The sequence below is a fragment of the Phoca vitulina genome, unplaced genomic scaffold (assembly GCF_004348235.1).
Source record: "Phoca vitulina isolate PV1807 unplaced genomic scaffold, GSC_HSeal_1.0 scaffold1, whole genome shotgun sequence".
Lineage (NCBI taxonomy): Eukaryota > Metazoa > Chordata > Mammalia > Carnivora > Phocidae > Phoca > Phoca vitulina.
The window spans coordinates 102,258,957-102,278,699 of NW_022589704.1; the positions used below are offsets into that span (position 1 = coordinate 102,258,957).

A 19,743-nucleotide genomic window follows, 5' to 3' on the forward strand; every position below is an offset into this window, starting at 1 on the left:
GACAGCATTGGGAGGCGTGCTCCATGTTCCCTGATCACCCTCCTCCAGGCACTGAAGGTTTGAACCGTGGGTGGAAGTGGGCAGTGCAGACCAAGGGAAATGGGGGGGGGGCGGGGAACAGGGAAAGGCACCAGTCAGTGTAACAGTGAATCTTTGGGGTGTCCAAGCACGGTTTGGCAAGTGTCTCCCAATGATAAAAAGCCTTCTTCAGGGGAGCCAGCAGCCCCCAAGTGTCAACATCAAATTCAAGAAAGCAGAAAAGAGGTGACATTTTCTCCTTTAAAGAATCTATTATACATAAGGCAAAATGTTAAGAGTGGTTATTTCTGCATTTCTGGGATTATGACTGATTTTTATGTTCTGAATACTTCTGTATTTTTCCAAATTTCTGAAAACAAATACTATTTTCTAACTGAACATTATCCAAACTCCATAAATCATTGTGAAAACATTCCAAGTGAAGATTAAATTGGAAGGCAATTCTAGTTAGCTATGGCAACTGCAACACCAGAATTTATCTCTGCTTCCTGTCGGAAACATCACGAAAAGGTAATGAATAGGCATAAATCCGGAAGACAAAGAAATGGGGCAAGAAAGTGACAAATGATCAGAGATGTCCACAAAATTTAGGAAGGCAAAAAGCAAGAGACAAAAGAGAACTAGCATCATTACATAGAGAAAGCTGGAATCTGGACCCCGGGGGAGGGGGACTGCTGGTTGAGGGAGTCTCAGCAGCCAGACTCAGGAATAGGAGGCACCAGACAAAGGGGAGGATGGCAACGGGAGGGGTTGTAAGTCCCCACAACAACAGGCGATGCCCCATAGGACCGCGCCCGACACTTGGTCTTCCACAAACACTGTGACTTGAATGAGCGAATGGTAAAGGAGCAGATTTCCTTTATGAGCTGAGGCCTCTCTGGTTGCCCTGTCAGGTATGAAAGCACCAGAAGAACTCGTCCATATAGAGGGGAGGCCATGAGGATCTGAACATTCTGGCACTGGGGTCCTGGGGTTCAGGGGCTACATGCACTCACACCCCGTCCTCTGGCAATGTTTCCCACGGCCCCACCGGAAGAGTTGGAGGTAGTTGGGAGAGAGGAGGGTGGAAGCAAAGGTGGGCCTTGGTGGGCTGCAGCTTCTGGGCAGACCTCAGCATGTGACCTGGTCCCTAAACCCAGTTCCAGGGGCCCTTCACATCTGTGGAAGCTTCTGGGGCAGTACCCAGGATGGGGCACCACCTCATGCCTCCCCCACTTCCCTGATGCAAGAACTGGCCCTCCTCACCCGGATCTTCCCTTCCTTCAGTTGTGTTGAAGGGGGACCCTTGAGCATTAAGGACACCAGGGTCCAGTTGTGCTGGTGGGTGAGCGTCACACACCCTGGCACCTACCAGCCAGTCCTGCTCCCATGGAGGGGGGCCTGCACTTATTAAACACCAACTGGGTTTACCTGACACTGATTGAGTCGCCTCAGCAAGCCTGTGAGGAAGAACCATTATCCCCGGGGCTCTGAGGAGAAGGACGTGTGAGAAGCTGAGGGACGCCCCGCAGGCCAGTCTCAGAGCCCAGGCCTGTGTGGAGAAGTCACCCAAGCACACTCAAGGATAAATGAGTTTCCTTTCCTGACAGGAGTTGACTTACCTGGGGAGAGATTGGAGAGTAACCAAGCACTCCAGAGCCGGGTCAGATTAGGGTCAGCGTCATAGAAGCACAAGGAGGGAAAGAGGAATTCCTGTTGGGATGGCGGGAATAGTCCAGACACCTTTCTAGGGAAGGAAGCATTGGTACCGACTCTGGTGAGGAGAAGAAGGTGTCTTCAGGCATCTTGGAGAGGAAGCAGCCACGGTGTCAGGGACATACGCTGTAGTGGCCAGCAGGGACCAGCTGGTGGGCATCCTGGAAGGCCACATGCGGTGAGGGGGACACCCCCTCTGGCAGTGTGTGCAGGACAGCTTCCAGAAGGCAGCGTCTGGGCAGTGGGCGCAGACAGGAAGGTGGAGTGGAAGGTCACTGCTGAGGGAAAATCCGAGGGCCGGGGACTGAGGCGCCGGGAGGAGACATGGTTTCACTCTACACTCTTCTGTGATATGTGTTCATGCATTACTTTCCCCTCCAAAAACCCTTTTGGGAAATAGCCCAGTGAGTGGATTATTTAAATGTGGTCTATACATACAATGGAATATTAGTCAGCCGGAAATATTATCCAGAAGGAAATTCTGACATATGTTACAACATGAGTGAGACTTGAGGGACATTATGCCAGACCCAAGAGGACAGATGCTGTCTGGTTCCACTTCTGTGAGGCACCTAGAGTAGTCAGCTTCATAGATTCAGAAGAAGGCTGTTGCCAGGGACTGAGGGGAGGGAGGAGCGGGGAGGGGCTGTTTAAGGCGGGCAGAGTGTTAATTTGGGGAGGATGGACAAGTGCTGACTTAATGCCCCTGAATTCTACACTTAGAGATGGCTGGTGAAGGTGGTCAGTGTTATGTTATGTCTCTTTTACCACAAGAGCAAAAAACCACAACAGACCAGTGAAAGACGCACACGAATACTGCTTTGTCATTGGGTCTGAGTGACAAGGAGCGCTGGGGCCATTCACAGGGACAGGCAGGAGAGGGGGGTGAGCACCTTTGCGGGGAAATGAAGTCAGCTCTTGGTGGCCACGTGGTGTGTGCCCGCTGTGCACTGTGTCCGGGAGGTGCTTCGGTCCCACCATCTCTGAACCTCACAAGGCAGGTGTGCTTGTTTTCATTTCTTCACAGGTGAGCTCAGGGGCCAGGGCCAGGGGACCCCAGGCCTGTCCATCCCATGGCGCCGGGCTGGGTTTAGGATGCCAGTCTCTGGAGATACAGACAGCAGGCTGGCGGGTGGGGTGGAGCTTGGAGGGGCAGAGTCAGAGGGCAGTTTCCTGAGGGGAGATCCTGGTAAAGCCGTGGCATGCTGAAGCCCCAGAGAAGGGTGAAGGAGAGCAGAAGGCAAGCTCTGGAAGAAATCCTGCATTTATGACACTGACCCCCTCCCTACCACTGTAGGAGCTGCTGTGATTAGAGCCTCCTCCTGCAGAAGTGCCCCCCCCCGACACACACCATGTCCCCAGATTAAGACCTGGGCCTTGTTTAGCCCCTGCCCAGCAGCTGACTCTGGGGCCTTCGCCAACCACAAGGAGAGGAAGCAGCTCAAAATGACCTCATTCTAAATCAGGCTGGCTCCGTGGATCCCTGTCAACACTCAGGAGCACTCCAGGCAGTGAGGAGCCAGCCCGGAGGAGAGGTACATCACCCTGCAGTCCACTGAGGCAGCAGGAGCATCTCCCCGGAAGCGAAGAAGCCAGCCACTCAGGAAGGTGCACAGGGAGACAAAGCCTCCCGGTGAGTTTGGTTTGTTGGGTGGGGGTCGGGGTGGGGGGGGTGATGTGCAATTCCCAAGCCAGGTAAAAAAAAAAATTGTACCGGTTTCAAGGAGACGCCACTAAATAATAGAATCATCCAGAAGGAAGTAGCCAGAGGTTTCTGCCAATTGATCTGGAGACTGGGAAAATGTCCCACAGTTATTAATAAACCTTGTGTTCTGGGAACTGATTTCATGCACCAGACAAAGGGATTAAAAAGTTGCTGGTGAAAGCAAAGTGGTTTTAGCCAGAGCTCCACTTTCTGTTCTCCCAATAAATGACCATTTTTGTCTTTGGGCACACTTGGCGCTGATTGGCCTCTTGACACATCTGGTGAGCTAGGAGGCACGCAGTTGACTAGCACGCTTTTATGACCACTCGGTCTTCCCAGGGTACTTTTTGCGGCCACCCGCATCTCAGTCTGCCCCGAGAGTGGGGGTGAAAACACGGGCTTGCGTGGCATCTGGGAGACAGCTGCGGATGGAGCCACTCACAGCCTGAAGCCCTAGCAGTGGTCCTGCTGGAATCCCGGAAGATGGAACCGATGTTCATCAGCCCTTGCACAGGTAGCTCAGTGAATTCACCTTGTCGACAGAGCTGCCCTTTTGTAAGCCTGGGACCCCTCAGGAGGAGGCTACAGATAAATAAATTGGGGTCGAGAGAGTGTCAAAGAAACAGGCCCTGTGGAAAACAGTGTTCAAAATGATGGTCAGCTCCCTTCACTCACTAAACTTTGAGCACCTGAAGGGAGGCTGAAGGGAGGCTCTGTGCACCCAGATGAGACACAAGATCAGCCAATTTGTAAGTTAATATTGAATTAGTTGAGTGATGTTGTAACAGAATTATTTCAAAAGATAACTACTACTTAAAACTCCTTCTGTGTGAGGATTTGCTTCATCCTCTCAGCCAAGGAGACAAGAGCTATCTCTTTGCCTTGCCCACCCCTCCTCTACGGGTGGGGTCCCCAGACCTCAAAGCGGGGTCAGGAGCCCATCTTTAGCAAGATACGCGTTTCCTTCCGGCTCTGCGAATCCCTCATTGCTCAACCCTGAGCAAGTCCACGTTTCCTCTGTGCACTGTGTGCTCAATACATTCAAAGGTAAATTCTTCTTTACTACCCCCTTCCTGCAGCTGCTCTATCTCCTGATGGGAAAGGAGGCCAGAGGTTTGCTAACGCTCTCAAAGCCTCCCACCTGGACTACTACAAAAGCCACCCAACTGGCTTTTTGTCCCTTTCAACTCCTTTTCCTTGCTGCAGGAAGAGTGATTTTTTTTTTTAAGACTTATTTATTTATTTGACAGAGAGAGAGAGCACGAGGGGGGAGGGCCAGAGGCAGAGGGAGAAGCAGGCTCTCCACTGAGCAGGGAGCCCGATGCGGGGCTTGATCCCAGGACCCTGAGATCATGACCTGAGCCGAAGGCAGACACTTAACCATCTGAGCCACCCAGGAGCCCCAAGAGTGATTTTAAAAAAAAAAAAACAAAAACACACAATTTGAAATGGCTAAAATTAAAAAGACTAATGCACCAAGTGTTGACATGGCTGTGGAGGGACTGGAACCCTCATACAATTTGGCTGCAAATACAAAATGGCTGCTCTGGAAAAGAGTCTAGCAACTAACTTTCTTTCTTTCTTTTTTTCTTTCTTTCTTTCTTTCTTTTTTTATTTTTTTTTAAAGATTTTATTTATTTATTTGAGAGAGAGAATGAGAGAGAGAGAGAGAGCACAAGAGGGGGCAGCGGGAGAGGGAGAAGCAGACTTCCCGCTGAGCGGGGAGCCCGATGTGGGACTCGATCCCTGGACTCCAGGATCATGACCTGAGCCGAAGGCAGTCACTTAACCAACTGAGCCACCCAGGCGCCCTCTTTCTTTCTTTCTTTCAAGTAATCTCTACATCCAACATGGGGCTCAAACTCAGGACCCCGAGATCAAGAGTCATATGCTCTACCGACTGAGCCAGCCAGGTGCCCCTTGGCAGCTTCTTATAAACATGCACTTACCATGTGACCCAGCAGTCCCACTGCTGGATGTTTATTGAGGACAAATGGAAACGTGTTCACACAAAGACTTGTACTTGTTTTCATAAAAGTTTTATCCGTAACACACAAACACTGGAAACAACCCAAACGTCCAGCAACTAGTGAGCAAATTGTAGTAATCCATGTACAATGGATTACTCATTAGCAATTAAAAAGCTTGAACTACTTCTAGACACATCGAAATAGATAAGCCTCAAAAGCATGATACAAATGAAAGAAGCTAGATACAGAGGACTACATATGTATGATTCCATTTATACGAAATTATAAAAAAGGCAAAACAATTGTTTCAGGAAGCCGATTAGTGGATGTTCGGGGCAGGGTCAGGAGATTGACTACAAAGGGCACAAACGAACTTTTTGGGTGATGATTTTACAATTGTATACATTTGTCAAAATTCATTGAATTTTTTTTAAAATCAGTAAACTTGGCTGTAGGTAAATTTTATCCAAATAAGTCTACTTTTAAAAATGGAGTGCCTGGGTGGCTCAGTTGGTTGGGTGTCTGCCTTTGGCTCAGGTCATGATCCTGGGGTCCTGCTTCTCTCTCTGCCGCTCCCCCCTGCTTGTGCTCTCTCTCTCTGTCAAATCAATAAAATCTTTTAAAAAAGTAAATCAAGGCCTGTAATAATGAAAACAGCCCCCCCCCACCCAGTCTGCACAATGATGAAAGAATGGTAGCCGGTCACACAATGTGGATACCAAGACAAGATGCGTTAGGAGTCGAGTTCCATCGGGGCGGGGCTGTGTTGGCCATGCTGTGGGAGAGGTGGCCCTGTGCATTATTCTTCCAAGGCCTAAGTTCTCAGACTTTGGTAGGTATCGGGACAGCCTGGGCAATGTGGCAAAAATGCAACCACCACAGGCCCCAGGCCCTACCCTACTGCAGTGAGCGGGGGCCTCTGCATTCTTTATTAGGCTCACTTGTTCCATCAGACTCACCCGCTTGTGCCTCCTCAGAGCTTAGCACACGTTCTTCCCCCTCCCGGAATGCCCAAGTGCCTTTCTGATCCCCGGCATTGGCTTAAGTCCACCTGTTACGTGCCCATACTGTCCTTGGCTTTCATCACACATACGACTTATAATTGCTTGTTTGGTATCTGTCTTCTCTGCCGGACAATAAGCTCTGTGACCTCTCTGTGACAGTAAGCAGGCTGGAACCTGATCACCAGCACTAGGAATGTGCTTGACACACTGTTCATATATCCGTTCTTTGACCAGGGTCCTGAGGAAATGCCCAGAGGGTTCAGGGAGGCTGATGGCAAGACTGTGGCCCGGTGAGTAGAGCTAAGTCAGCCCTGTCCTTTCAAAACCAGAGAAGCTGCACATTTAGACTAGTCTTCTTGGTAACAGACAAGTGGTTAAGGGGTTTCCTTAGTAACTTAAGCTTGGAAACAAATCCAGGTGTGGAGTTTGTTCTGCAAAGTGTGGGCTTTTGTCCACGTGTTTTGATGTTGCTTCCCCCAGCTGAGGCCTTCATGTCAGCCCACGAGTGCAGGGCCCTAAGCTCTGACCCTCCAGCTTCTGGCTCTCTGTGAAAACAAGGGGCAGAAATTAAAACTACAGGGGTGCCTGGGTGGCTTAGGAGGTTGGGCATCTGCCTTCGGCTCAGGTCATGATCTCACGGTTCTGGGATCGAGCCCCACATTGGGCTCCCAGCTCGGCGGGGAGCCTGCTTCTCCCTCTCCCACTGTCCCCCCCCCCCGCCCGCCCAGCTCGAGCTCTCTCTCTCACTTGCTTTCTCTCAAATAAATAAATAAAATCTTAAAAAAAAAAAAGGGATATCTCTAAACACCCACCAGAATGGCTAAAATTAAAAAGACTGACTATGCCAAGTATTGGCGAGGCTGTGGAGCAACTGAGAATCTCATACAATGCTGCTGGAAATAGAAAACTGCTTTGGAAACAGTTTGGCAGGTTCCTATAAAGTTAAAATACACTTATCATACGCCCAGAGATCCCACTCGGGTATTTACCGAAGTGAAATGAAAACATGTTCATTCAAAGCCTTGCCCATGAATGTTTAGAGCAGCTTTATTTTTTATTTATCTTTTTTAAGACTTTTTTTTTTAACTGTAGTTGACACACAGCGTTACATTAGTTTCAGGTGTACAACATATAGTGATTCAATCGGGTCTAAGGTTATGCTGTGCTCACAAGTGTAGCTACCATCTGTCACCATACAATGCTACTATTTATTTTTTTAAAAGTTTTTAAAATTGATTTGAGAGAGAGAGAGAGAAGAGCACAAATTGGGGGCAGAGCAGAAGGAGAGAGAGACTCTCAAGCGGACTTCCTGCTGAGCGCAGAGCCCAACACAGGGCTCAATCCCAGGACCCCGGGATCATGACCTGAGCTGAAGCCAGACGCTTAACCGACTGAGCCACCCAGGCGCCCCCTTACAATGCTATTATAATACCACTGATTATATTCCTTATACTGTGCCTTTTATTCCTGTAACATATTCATTTCGTAACTGGAATCTGTGCTTCTCACTCTCCTTCGCCCATTTTGCCCATCCCTGCACCCCCACCCCTCTGGCAACCATCAGTTTGTTCTCTGTATTTATGGGTCTGTTTCTAGAGCAGCTTTATTAACAATAAACTGGAAACAATCCAAATGCCCATAAACTAATAAAGGGACAATGAGTCTTCATTTACACAGCAGGATACTACCCAAAATAAAAAGGACAACCTATTGGCACATGAATGATATTGAGTGCATTAGGTTCTGTGAAGGAAGCAGACAAAAATGAGTGCATGCTGCATGAGTCCATTCATAGAAAATTAAAGATTTTTCAAAAAGATATATTTATTTATTTCAGAGAGAGAGCTCCTGATTAGGGGGAGGGTCAGAGGGAGAAAATCTCAAGCAGACTCCCTGCTGAGCACAGAGCCCAACATGAGGCTCGATCTCACGACCCGGGAGATCACGACCTGAGCTGAAACCAAGAGTTGGTCACTTAACCGACTGACCACCCAGGTGCCCCTCCATTCATATAAAATTAAAGCACAGGCAAACTGTGGGGTCAGAAATGAGATCAGTGGTCACTTGGAGCCAGGGGAAGGGGGAGGAGATTGGCAGCAAAGGTGCATGAGAGAACTTTTGGGGTGATCGAAATATTCTGTACCTCAATTGTGGTGCTGGTTGTGCAAGTGTATGCATTTGTCTAAATTCTGTCCACCATACACTTAAAATTTTTTAAATAAAATAAATGTTATTGTATGTAAATTATATCCCAATAAAGCTGGGTTTTTAAAATTTTCTTGGTTTTTATTTTATTATATATATATTTTTAATAAGCTCCACATCCAACATGGGGCTTGAACTCACAACCCTGAGATCAACAGTTGCATGCTCTACCAAATGAGCCAACCAGGTGCCCTAAAGCTGATTTTTAAAAAATGAGGAACAGTCGGGGTGCCTGGGTGGCTCAGTCGGTTAAGCATCCGACTCTTGATTTCAGCTCAAGCTCAGTGGAGTGTCTGCTTCTCTCCTTCCCCCCTCCCCCACACTCTCGCACATGTTCTCTCCCTTTCACATAAATAAATAGATCTAAAAAAAAAATGAACAGTAAGTGTTTTTAGAATACTGAGAAGGGGAAAATCAGTTTAAATTTTGTGCCTTGGGCGCCTGGGTGGCTCAGTCGGTTAAGCGACTGCCTTCGGCTCGGGTCATGATCCCAGGGTCCTGGGATCGAGTCCCACATCGGGCTCCCTGCTCGGCAGGAAGCCTGCTTCTCCCTCTCCCACTCCCCCTGCTTGTGTTCCCTCTCTCGCTTTGTCTCTCTGTCAAATAAATAATAAAAATAAAATCTTTAAAAAAAAAATAAAAAATTAAAAAAAAAATAAATAAATTTTGTGCCTTACTTCAATTCAAAATTTGCCATTCTTTTCATTTATCTGATTGGAGGTGGCAGCAAGTGGGCAGAACATAAGATCTGGGGTCCAGCGGACTCAGGGAGCGCTCTCACACCTATGTACAAGTTTGTGACCTTCATCCAGTTGCGTAGCCCGTCCCAGACTAAGTTTGCCTGTGTGTCTGATACTTTTATATTAGAAAAATAAAACAAAACTCATTTTCACACACAGATGTGTTGTGGATCCGTACATGAGGTAGGTAGGTAGAAAGCTTCTCCCGGCTCCTGGAACGTAGTTTAAATAGCGTCAACCCAGCAACAGTTGCCGTAAATAAAGTGACATGAAAGCCCGTTTTGTTTCTAAGGAATACCTGGGAAGCTTCGATGCACTGGAAAGTCTGAAAACATGACTTTTTTTTTTTTTAAGAATTTGGAGGGTTTTGTTGTTGTTGTTTTTGTTTTAATTTTATTTATTTGACAGAGAGAGACAGCGAGAGAGGGAACACAAGCAGGGGGAGTGGGAGAGGGAGAAGCAGGCCTCCCGTGGAGCAGGGAGCCCGATGCAGGGCTCGATCCCAGGACCCTGGGACCATGACCTGAGCCAAAGGCAGACGCTTAACCTACTGAGCCACTCAGGGGCCCCAAAACATGGCTTTTGGAAGGAAAAAACAAAAACCTAGCCACTGGGCCTGCGTTGGCCGCTTGGAGCGCCCCCCTGCTGAATGAATGGGAGTTCATGTTAACACCCGAGGAAGGCCTCGCTTCCTGACACATGCAGCATCTGGGAGGAACAATTCATTGCAACCGCACACACCCTGCCCAAGTGACTTTTATGGCCTCCCACCCCCAGGCTGCGAAAACGAAGGGTCAGCATCCCTGCGGGTTAGTGGGAAATTCTTCACTGACACATACCTGCTCAGTGATTTGTTGGCGTATTTTCCATCCAGAAGGCAGCTGTGGGTAATGTTTAACCAGAAAAAGAGGAGCTCAATTATGCAAGACATGTTTACAATGTAAATGGGGGGAGCACTCCCCCCCCAGCCATACTGGGGGTGGCGAGAGTATGCATGGGCTTCCATGCGTCTTACTAGCAAAACAGGTGTCAACCACCCCCCTTGGCTGCCCAAAGCCTGTCAGCTTGCTCAGACTTTGGGGAGCGCTGTTTGAAGGCCGAAACACCTGCTGACAGGAGGACACGCACAGTGAGGTTGCTATTTCCTGAGTTCATCGGGATGAGAGGAATGTTCTTCAGCCCACCGTGGCCCCTGCAGCCCGGCCACGTCAGCCAGGCAGGACTGGGGATGGCTTCAGAAGCGCACTCTATCTCAGCACCGCTCGCGGGCTCGTCTCTGCAGTAAGACTTCATTCTTTTAAGCCTGTAACTGTTTCAAATCTGCAAGTTAAAAAAACAAAAATCCGGGGGCACCTGGGTGACTCGGTTGGGCGTCTGCCTTCGGCCCAGGTCATGACCTCAGGGTCCTGGGATCGAGCCCCATTTTGGGCTCCCTGCTCAGTGGGGAACCTGCTTCTCTCTCTCTCTCTCTCTGCAGCTCCTCCTGCTTGTGCTCTCTCTCTCTGTCAAATAAATAAATAAATAAATAAATAAATAAATAAATAAAATCTTTAAAAAAAATCGGTTGCTTCTATTTGCACAATTTAGGGGCAGGGGGAAAGGCAATTATTGGCCCAGCTTACTGAAAAGTCCAGGGGATGTGGAGCTTGGCTGGATCAAGGGATTCACAATAAGTGTCCTTCCAGCTCTTGGCTCAGCTTTCTTTTGGGTTGGCTATATTCTCAGGCTGGAGCTCCCTGTGGTGACAAAGGGGCCACCAGCAGCTCTGGGATGGTATGCTGGGAATTCAGAGTTCCTGTGGAAAAAGTGCCTATTCTCAATCGTTCCAGCAAGTGTCTTAGGGAGGGGACTCAAATTCTACAGCATGCCTGCCCCTGGGGCCCGGGTCCTGCGTCCCCTCAAGACCGCAGGCTGGAGTCCCTCCATTCAAATCACATGGGTTGACAGTGGGGAGAGGTGGTTAACTCAAGGAAAATTGAGGAAATTTTGATGCACAAGGATGCTGTGGCATCTGCCACAGTCTTGTTTCTATATCTTAATAACTTCTCACCATGTTGGCCTTTGGTGTTCCGAATCTTAGGTCTTCCCACTGTCCGCGGCGGCATCAGATAATCTCCTCCTTGGCTCTACTCCTTCCCAGTGAGCCGATTGGGCATTTCTTCCCTTACCCTGGTGTTAGTCACCAACATATGGACTATTCAGTCACTGGGCACTTCCTGGGTACCCGTTGTACGCTGGTGAGTGCTGAGTATGGAAGAGGAGTGAGGGTGGGCACAAAGTTGAACAAGTCCCAGCACGACAGACAAGCAGACGTCATCACAGTGAGGTGCGGCCCTCCACTTCCTGCAGTTCGTGCTCCCAGGATTTGGACCTCACAACAGCTGCATGTTAGATACTGCTCTGTGACGGGGGAGACACGGTGTGGTCACGGGAGGCGAGCTTCTGCTCCTCACCCGAGAGGGGGCTCCGGTTGCTCAGGCCCGAGTGGTCTCAGAGCCCTCCATCACCAGGGCAGGTGGGCATAGGTGAGAACTAATTTTCCAGTGAGGATTTCTGGCAGACTCAAATGAAGAACTCCAGAAGTTAGGGCAAGAAGGAACTCAGAGGGGCGCCTGGGTGGCTCAGTCGGTTCAGCGTGTGACTTCTCCTCAGGTCATGATCTCAGGATCCTGGGGTGGAGCCCTGCTTCGGGCTCCCTGCTCAGCGAGCAGTCTGCTTCTCCCTCTCCCTCTGCCCCCTCCCCTATGCTCATGCTCTGTCTCCCTCAGATAAATAAAAATAAATCTTAAAAAAAAAGAAAGAAAGAGAACACTCTGATTAAACTTTGACATGCCATTGATAATGTCTGTGGTCCAATTCATGGCTCGTAGATAGAGCTCCCCAAGGAAGAATAAGAATAGGGCCAGGGGCGGATCAAGGATGCATGGTGAAGGGCCATGGTTAAGGGCAGGCCAAGGACTCAAATTCCTCCTCAAATAGGAGGAATCAGATATGATACAAATCTGGATGCTAAGCATCACAGGAGAAGTTTGAGACAGGCTAAAACTCAAAACAAATTTATGGTCTTCTGTGAGCCCGGGTCCTTGTTGCCTTGTTCTCTCCATTCGGATCCTCTTTCTTAACCTTTCCATGAACATCTCAAATATAGAAATTATTGATTAGAGGAATGATGCTTTCAGACAAATCAGCAGCACAAAAGTATGAGGAAGAAAATAAAAAGAACATCCTATAGGATAATGTCAAATTTTTATAAAGCAGAGCAAAAGATGAAGAGGGAACTGATTTGTAATTTCCAGAAGTTTTAGTGCTGGAAACATCTTGCTCTAAAAAGAAACAAAAGTGTAATGAAGAGAAAGACGGAACTAGGCTAAACTGGGCTTGAATCTTGACTCCAACCTGAAAGCCAGACTCTTGAAGCAGAGTTACTGCCCCAGGACAAATAAGCATTGAAAACAACTGGAGGGCTTTGCGCTTCCTCCCCTTGGCTCCATCATATGCCAAGTGTCGAGTTACCTCTGATGAGGGGACCGCTTTAGCCTGCTTGGACTCTTCCTTCATTATCTGTTTCATTCCAAATATAATAACTTGCCTAAACTAAAAGGATAATTATAGAATCTCAGGGCTGGAAATGAGCTTCGATATCCTTTTGCAAGGTCACTGCCACACTGTTGAAGCCGATGGGCCATCCCAGGCTGCATCTTACCGGACCTGTCCAGCAGCATGGGACTCAGACTGTCACTCTCTCTCCCTGATAACACTCTTTTCTCCTGACATTGGGAAGCCCTTCGCCCTGGTTTCCTTCCACCTCTCTATTTCTCCTTCTTTTGCTGGTTCCTGCTTGCTGCCCTGATCACTAAACCCTGGAATGTCCCAGGGCACTGGTTCCTGTGAAAGCCCATTTAGTCTCAGGGCTGTAGCCTGCATTTCTCGCTCCAGCTCAGAACTTTCCTCTGGACTTCAGACGTGGATCTCCACCTGGATGTCTCATAGGCACCTCTAACTCATCATGTCTCAGGTGTAAATCCTGAGCACCACCCTTCCGTCAAACATCTTCCCACCATCTTCTTCATCTCAGTTAACGCCTCTCTGTTCTTCCCTTGGCAAACCTGACTCCTTTCTATTTCTCTTGCACCCATATCAAAATTATCAGCAGATCTGGTTGGCCACCTTGAAAACATATTCAGAATGTGGGCACTTGTTTGCTTCTATCACCCTGGTCCAACCAGCACGGATGCCCCACGGGATTACTGCAATAGCATCAACTTCCTCCTGTGTGTTTTCACAGTTGTTCTCAGTACAGCAATGATCCTTTTAAATGTAAATCCACTGGTGCTCCCCATCTCACTCACAGACAATGGTTTGCAATGGCCTCCCTGGTCCTACCCCCTCTGGCATCTCTTTACTTTCCCAAATCTTTGCTAGAGCCTTCATCTCCTACCACTTCCCTCTGCCAATTCTGCCCCAGCTACAATGATCTTTCGGATTCTGGAATAATCCCACCTCTGGGCCTTTGCACTTGCTGTTCCCTCTGCCTGAAAAGCTTTTCCTTCAAGATCTGCAGGGCTCACTCCCTCCCCTCCTTAAGCGGTCTCTGCTCAGATGCCATGTTCCAAGTGAGGCCTTCTGGACCACCCACTTGAAATGGCAGGCCCTCTTCCACCCCTAGATGTCCCTGTCCCGTTTTCTTATTTAATGTTTGATTTTTCTCTATAGCATTTAGCATTTTCTGCCATAGTATATATTTCTTTAACTTCTTTGAGAATTGCTTCTCTTTCAATACTAGAATGTAAGCTGCGTGAGGCAGGGATTTTTGTTCACTGCTAATCCCCAGGGCCAGACACATAGCAGGTGCTAACATGCATGCTTTGAATGGATGAATTAATGAAACAAATAGGGTGTATCAGCATTGTCTCAGTCACTGGGGATATAACTACAAACAAGACAAAGCTCCTGCCCTTAGAAATGTGGGTACTTGGGGTAGAGTGGGGAGACACAGTAAATTAGAAAAGGAGTACTCTTGATCTCGATGTTGTGAGTTCAAGCCCCGCATAGAGCTTACTTAAAAACAAACAAATAAGTAAAAATAAAATTAGAAAAGGAGTTAAAACAGATGATGGGCCTCTTTATTCAAGTGATCGGGCGGCCCTGCTGGGATTGAGAAGCTGGGGAGATCAGCAGCTGCAGGGCTGGGGTGGGGGAGCACCTCTCGAGCTGAGCACATGGCCAGAGGGCTGGAGCCGGGTGAGCGCTGAGCAGGCAAGGACAGAGACTGACTTTTGGGATCTTTTGAGTTCTTGTAGCTTTTTATACATTACCTCTTCAGGTAACCAATTACATGAAAAAAAAAAAAAAGGAAAAAGTCACCAGACGAACACAAATAATGAGCCAGGTGAGCAATTTATGCCTTTATATGGTGTCTGGACACATAGCATCTGCTATGTGTCCATGTTTTTAAGTAAGCTTCTACCTTAACATCAAATCAGATAAATGGCTAAGCACAAATTTGCAAGGTAAGAAAAGGATACACAAATTGCATTTACTAAACTACTTGTTTGCATTTTTTATTATACCAGGCATGCATTGGCAGTGATATATTTTTTTAAAAGCTAATTAGGAGAAAACACCATAGTCTTTATCATCTAATTAAATGTTAAATCAGAAATAGAAGAAATTGACACATTCCTGCAGAAGAAAAAAATTGCCAGTGATTATCCTGTATCAGTGCCAGAAACATCTGAAGTTTCTCTTTTAGATGGACCATTAGGGTGTTTCCTTGGTTCTTCTTGCAAAGGTCCCGCTTCCCCCCAAACCAACATTACAGCACTTCCCTTTGGAATACTCAAATCCCAGAAGAACCTCTGAATGAAGCTGCCAGACAACAGCAGCATTACTCATGGCACATTTGCTATGGAAACTATGTTTGGCAAGTATCAAATGTCTGAATTTCTTTTCCTGGGCATCGTGGAGTTGACAGGATTTATTTATAACAGGGGAGATTCTAAAATTGGCCACTTATCAACACAGAAAAGTAACTTCCATAATACTGCTGCAAATTCATGTCCTTTTTTTTTTTTAAGATTTTATTTATTTATTTGAGAGAGAGAGAGACAGCAAGAGAGAGAGCACAAGCTGGGGGACTGGCAGGCAGAGGGAGAGGGAGGCTCCCCGCTGAGCAGGGAGCCCGATGCGGGGCTCGATCCCAGGACCCTGGGATCATTACCTGAGCCGAAGGCAGACGCTTAACCGACTGAGCCACTCAGGCGTCCCGGTTTTGTCTGTTTTTAAGAGGAAAAAGGCCAGAAATATATCACCTAAGGTATAACTTGAGAAATATTTCCAAATGCTGAGATTTACTAATTGAAATAGGAAGACGAGGGGCGCCTGGGTGGTTCAGTTGGTTAAGCGTCTGCCTTCAGTTCAAGTCATGATCCTGGAGTCCTGGGATCAAGCCCCACATGGGGCTCCCTGCTCATCAGGGAGTCTGCTTCTCCCTCTGCCCCTCACCCCGCTCGTGCTCTCTCTTGCTCTCTCTCAAATAAATAAATAAAATCTTAAAAAAAAAAAGAAATAGGAAAATGCCTCATATTCTAAGTCCAGTATTTACTTCATGCTTATAATTCAGGCCTCATGAACAAGAAATAAAACCTGGGTGGCTCAGTCAGTTAAGCATCCAACTCTTGATTTCAGCTCAGGTCATGATTTCAGAGTTGTGAGATACCTGGGCTCCCACTCAGCGTGGAGTCGGCTTGAGATTCTCTCTCATAAATAAATAAATAAATAAATAAATAAATAAATAAATAAATAAATAAATAAAAATAAAACCTAAATGAGCACAGAGAGTAGAAAACAGGAAATACTCCACACGCCATGGGCTAAAGATTGTGTTTAAGAGTAAAGCAAAGCTCTCTTGCATGAAATTTCTTTTTTAAATAGAGCCATCTGATTCTCATTTACACTGTGGAACAGCAAATTATAAAACTATTTGCCCACAAATTACCAAGCCATGCTTATTCATAACTTCATGTAATTTCATAAGCTAAAAACTTTCATGGATCACCCATCAGTATGTTGTGTGGCTGGTGATGTGAAATCCTCTGGCAAATATATTTTTCAGCACTAACCAATTGCCCAAAGGACATTATTAACACCCCGTTGCTTAAGGGTCATTTGATAGTGGCAGTTTGTGTTCTCTAATTGTCTAGAAATTGGTGGTGGTATGTGTGCGATAAAAGAATGTTTCTCAGGGAGGTCTTTAAAAAAAATGCTGGGGCACTTGTGGGGCTCAGTGGGTTAAGCATCTGCCTTGGGCTCAGGTCATGATCCCAGAGTCTTGGGATCGAGCCCCACATCGGGCTCCTTGCTCAGTGGGGAGCCTGCTTCTCCCTCTCCCTCTGCCCCACCTTCGCCCCGCTCGTGCTTTCTCTCTCACTGGGCTCTCTTTCTCTCTCTCAAATAAATAAATAAAATCTTTTAAAAAATCCCTTTAATAATCTTGCATTCTTGTCAGTCGCTTTACATGAAAGTTGACTGTAGATTTTAAGTGTCTGAGATATATCGCCACCTAGCGTTTTGTGGCTTTTACTTTAATTTTTTTTTTTTTTTTTTTTTTGAGATTTTATTTATTTATTTGACAGGGAGAGACAGCAAGAGAGGGAACACAAGCAGGGGGAGTGGGAGAGGGAGAAGCAGGCTTCCCGCGGAGCAGGGAGCCCGATGCGGGGCTCGATCCCAGGACCCTGGGAACATGACCTGAGCCGAAGGCAGACGCTTCATGACTGAGCCGCCCAGGCGCCCGTCGTTGCTGTCACTTTAAAGCTGGCCACAGAAGAACAGACCCCCGATTTGCCTCCTCCCGCGACGGCCCCAGTGCCCCATTTCTGCCTCCCCTTCAAAAAGTCAGCAGGCCTTGTCGTGTTCGCCCCTCTCCATGTATCCCCTGCCACTCACAATGTAGCATTCATGCTCAGCTTGTGTGAGGGGAACGTGAAGGGCTTGAGTCCGCCTTGTTAATCGGCTCACAATATACAATCTTTGGACAAGTTATGTACACTCTCTGAGCTTTCATTTTCCCCTCTTTTAGACTGAAAAGAAATATCTGTTTCCTAGGTTTTTTTCTGATTAAATAGGCTAATATATTAAAAGGCTTACCACGATATCTGACACATGGAAATATTGAGGAAATATTAAGTATTATCACATACCTCACATTATGTTGAAAAGAGTCTATATTATAGTTTCCATTTTATGGTCAGAAAGGCAGAAGTTGGGTTGCCTAGGACAATTTGAGCTGATTTTTTTTGACAGGTTTATTTTGGATAAAAAGTTCTTCGAAAATATTTTCGCCCAGTCTGTACCTTGTCTTCTCATTCTTTTTTTTTTTTTTTTTACGATTTTAAAAATTTATTTGAGAGGCGGAGGGAGAGGGAGAAGCAGGCTCCGTGCTGAACAGGGAGCCAGACACAGGGACTCGATCCCAGGACCCCTGGATCATGACCCGAACCGAAGGCAGACGCTTAACCGACTGAGCCACCCAGGCGCCCTCTCATTTTCTTTTCTTTTCTTTTTTTTTTTTAAGATTTTATTTATTTATTTGACAGAGAGAGAGACAGTGAGAGAGGGAACACAAGCAGGGGAGCGGGAGAGGGAGAAGCTGGCTTCCCGCTGAGCAGAGAGCCCGATGCGGGGCTCGATCCCAGGACCCTGGGATCATGACCTGAGCCAAAGGCAGACGCTTAACGACTGAGCCACCCAGGTGCCCCAACCCTCTCGTTTTCTTAACAGTAATTTAACTAAAGAGTAAATTCCAAATTTTGATCAAGTCCAATTTATCAGGTTTTTTTTTTTTTTTTAAAGATTTTATTTATTTATTTTGACAGAGAGATAGAAGAGCACAAGCAGAGGGAGTGGCAGAGGGAGAGGGAGAAGCAGGCTCTGCACTGAGCAGGGAGCCCGATGCGGGACTCGATTCCAGGACCCTGAGATCATGACCTGAGCCGAAGGCAGACGCTTAACCATCTGAGCCACCCAGGCGCCCTCAGTTTTTTTCTTTTATGGAGCATGCTTCTGGTGTCATGTCTAAGAACCCCGTGCCTAACGCCAGGTCATAAAGCTTTTGTCCTATGTTTTCTTCTAAAAATTATTTAGTTTTATGTTGTACATTTAGGATTATGCTCCATTTTGAATTTTTGCAGGAAGTGTGAAATCAGTGTTTCCTATCATCAAGGTCATTTATTTGCAAATGTTCATTTGTTAACGTTGATCTGGAATGAGATTTTTATTTCATTTTTCAAAAAAAGTTCATTTTTAAATACTCTCTTTGACTCGCATTTTGCGTTAAGAAATTGGAAAACTGGGGTGCCTGGATGGCTCAGTCGTTAAGCGTCTGCCTTCAGCTCGGATCATGATCCCAGTGTCCTGGGATCGAGCCCCGCATCAGGCTCCCTGCTCTGCGGGAAGCCTGTTTCTCCCTCTCCACTCCCCCTGCTTGTGTTCTGCTCTCGCCATGTCTCTCTCTGTCAAATAAATAAAATCTTAAAAAAAAAAAAAAAAAAGAAATTGGAAAACCTTCCTGGTTGGTCCTGGCCTAGTGCCTCCCACATGCGGGCTGTATCCCGTTCCCACTGACACCGCACAGCTTGACCTTCACGGCTGCAGCAGCTGGGAGGAAGGAAGGGTGGTGAGAGAAAAAAGCACAGCTGGAGCATCACTGCAAAAGGGGCGCAATGCTGCGCTGTCTCATTTGATAAAATAATCTGCGCTCCACCGTGAGCCGAAGTATGACAGGAGTCCACATTTCTTGTTTTGACACGATGGGTACGAACTGGTGATAAAAACACATAAAGTTCGAGGCAGCCCAAAAGCACGCAGCACTCCAAGTACGTCGAGCTGAGACTGCGTCACTGCGGTTTGGGGCGGTCCTGGGCCGTGCTGAGCAGAGGACCGCAGACGGTCTCCATCGTGCTAAACTCCTGCAGCACATAAATGGGACTGTGCCCCAAGAAACCTGTATGTGGGAACACTAAGCTTTGCATTTCATAGAATTCTCACTTGCTATGAATTTTGATTTTTCAAACGTTTAAGCATGTTAAAATCACAACAGGCAGAGCGGACTTGGCCCGCAGGACAGTGAGCCACCCCGTGTTCCAGAGGATGCCCCAGTTCGGTTTGGGCCACGGGACTATTTCTGCCTACGTAGTGGAAAAAAACATCATATATCAAAACTACACACACTCACTTCTGGGTTAAAGGATAGCAGCCGCCTGCATCAGTCACTGCATGGGGGACGAATGCTCTGGGTCACCTGGCCTGGGTCAGTGCGGGAACAAGAGATGGCCTTTGTGGCAGGACCGCGAGGGTTTGTAATTCCTATGAGCACAGCCGATCTG

At 47.2% G+C, this 19,743-nt stretch overlaps 1 long non-coding RNA gene across 2 annotated transcripts in view; it reads left to right on the plus strand.

The window, feature by feature from the left end:
• Nucleotides 1-6,746, plus strand: part of LOC116637129 — a 40,426-nt gene extending 33,680 nt beyond the window's left edge. The window contains exons 3-5 of one of the 2 annotated variants that reach the window (XR_004300417.1): nt 3,201-3,367; nt 3,779-3,953; nt 6,648-6,746. This is a non-coding gene — a long non-coding RNA (uncharacterized LOC116637129). Of the gene's footprint in view, nt 1-3,200; nt 3,368-3,778; nt 4,177-6,647 lie in introns of those variants that run through there. The other variant, XR_004300416.1, reaches the window with a different exon arrangement.
• Nucleotides 6,747-19,743: the final 12,997 nt, after the last annotated feature.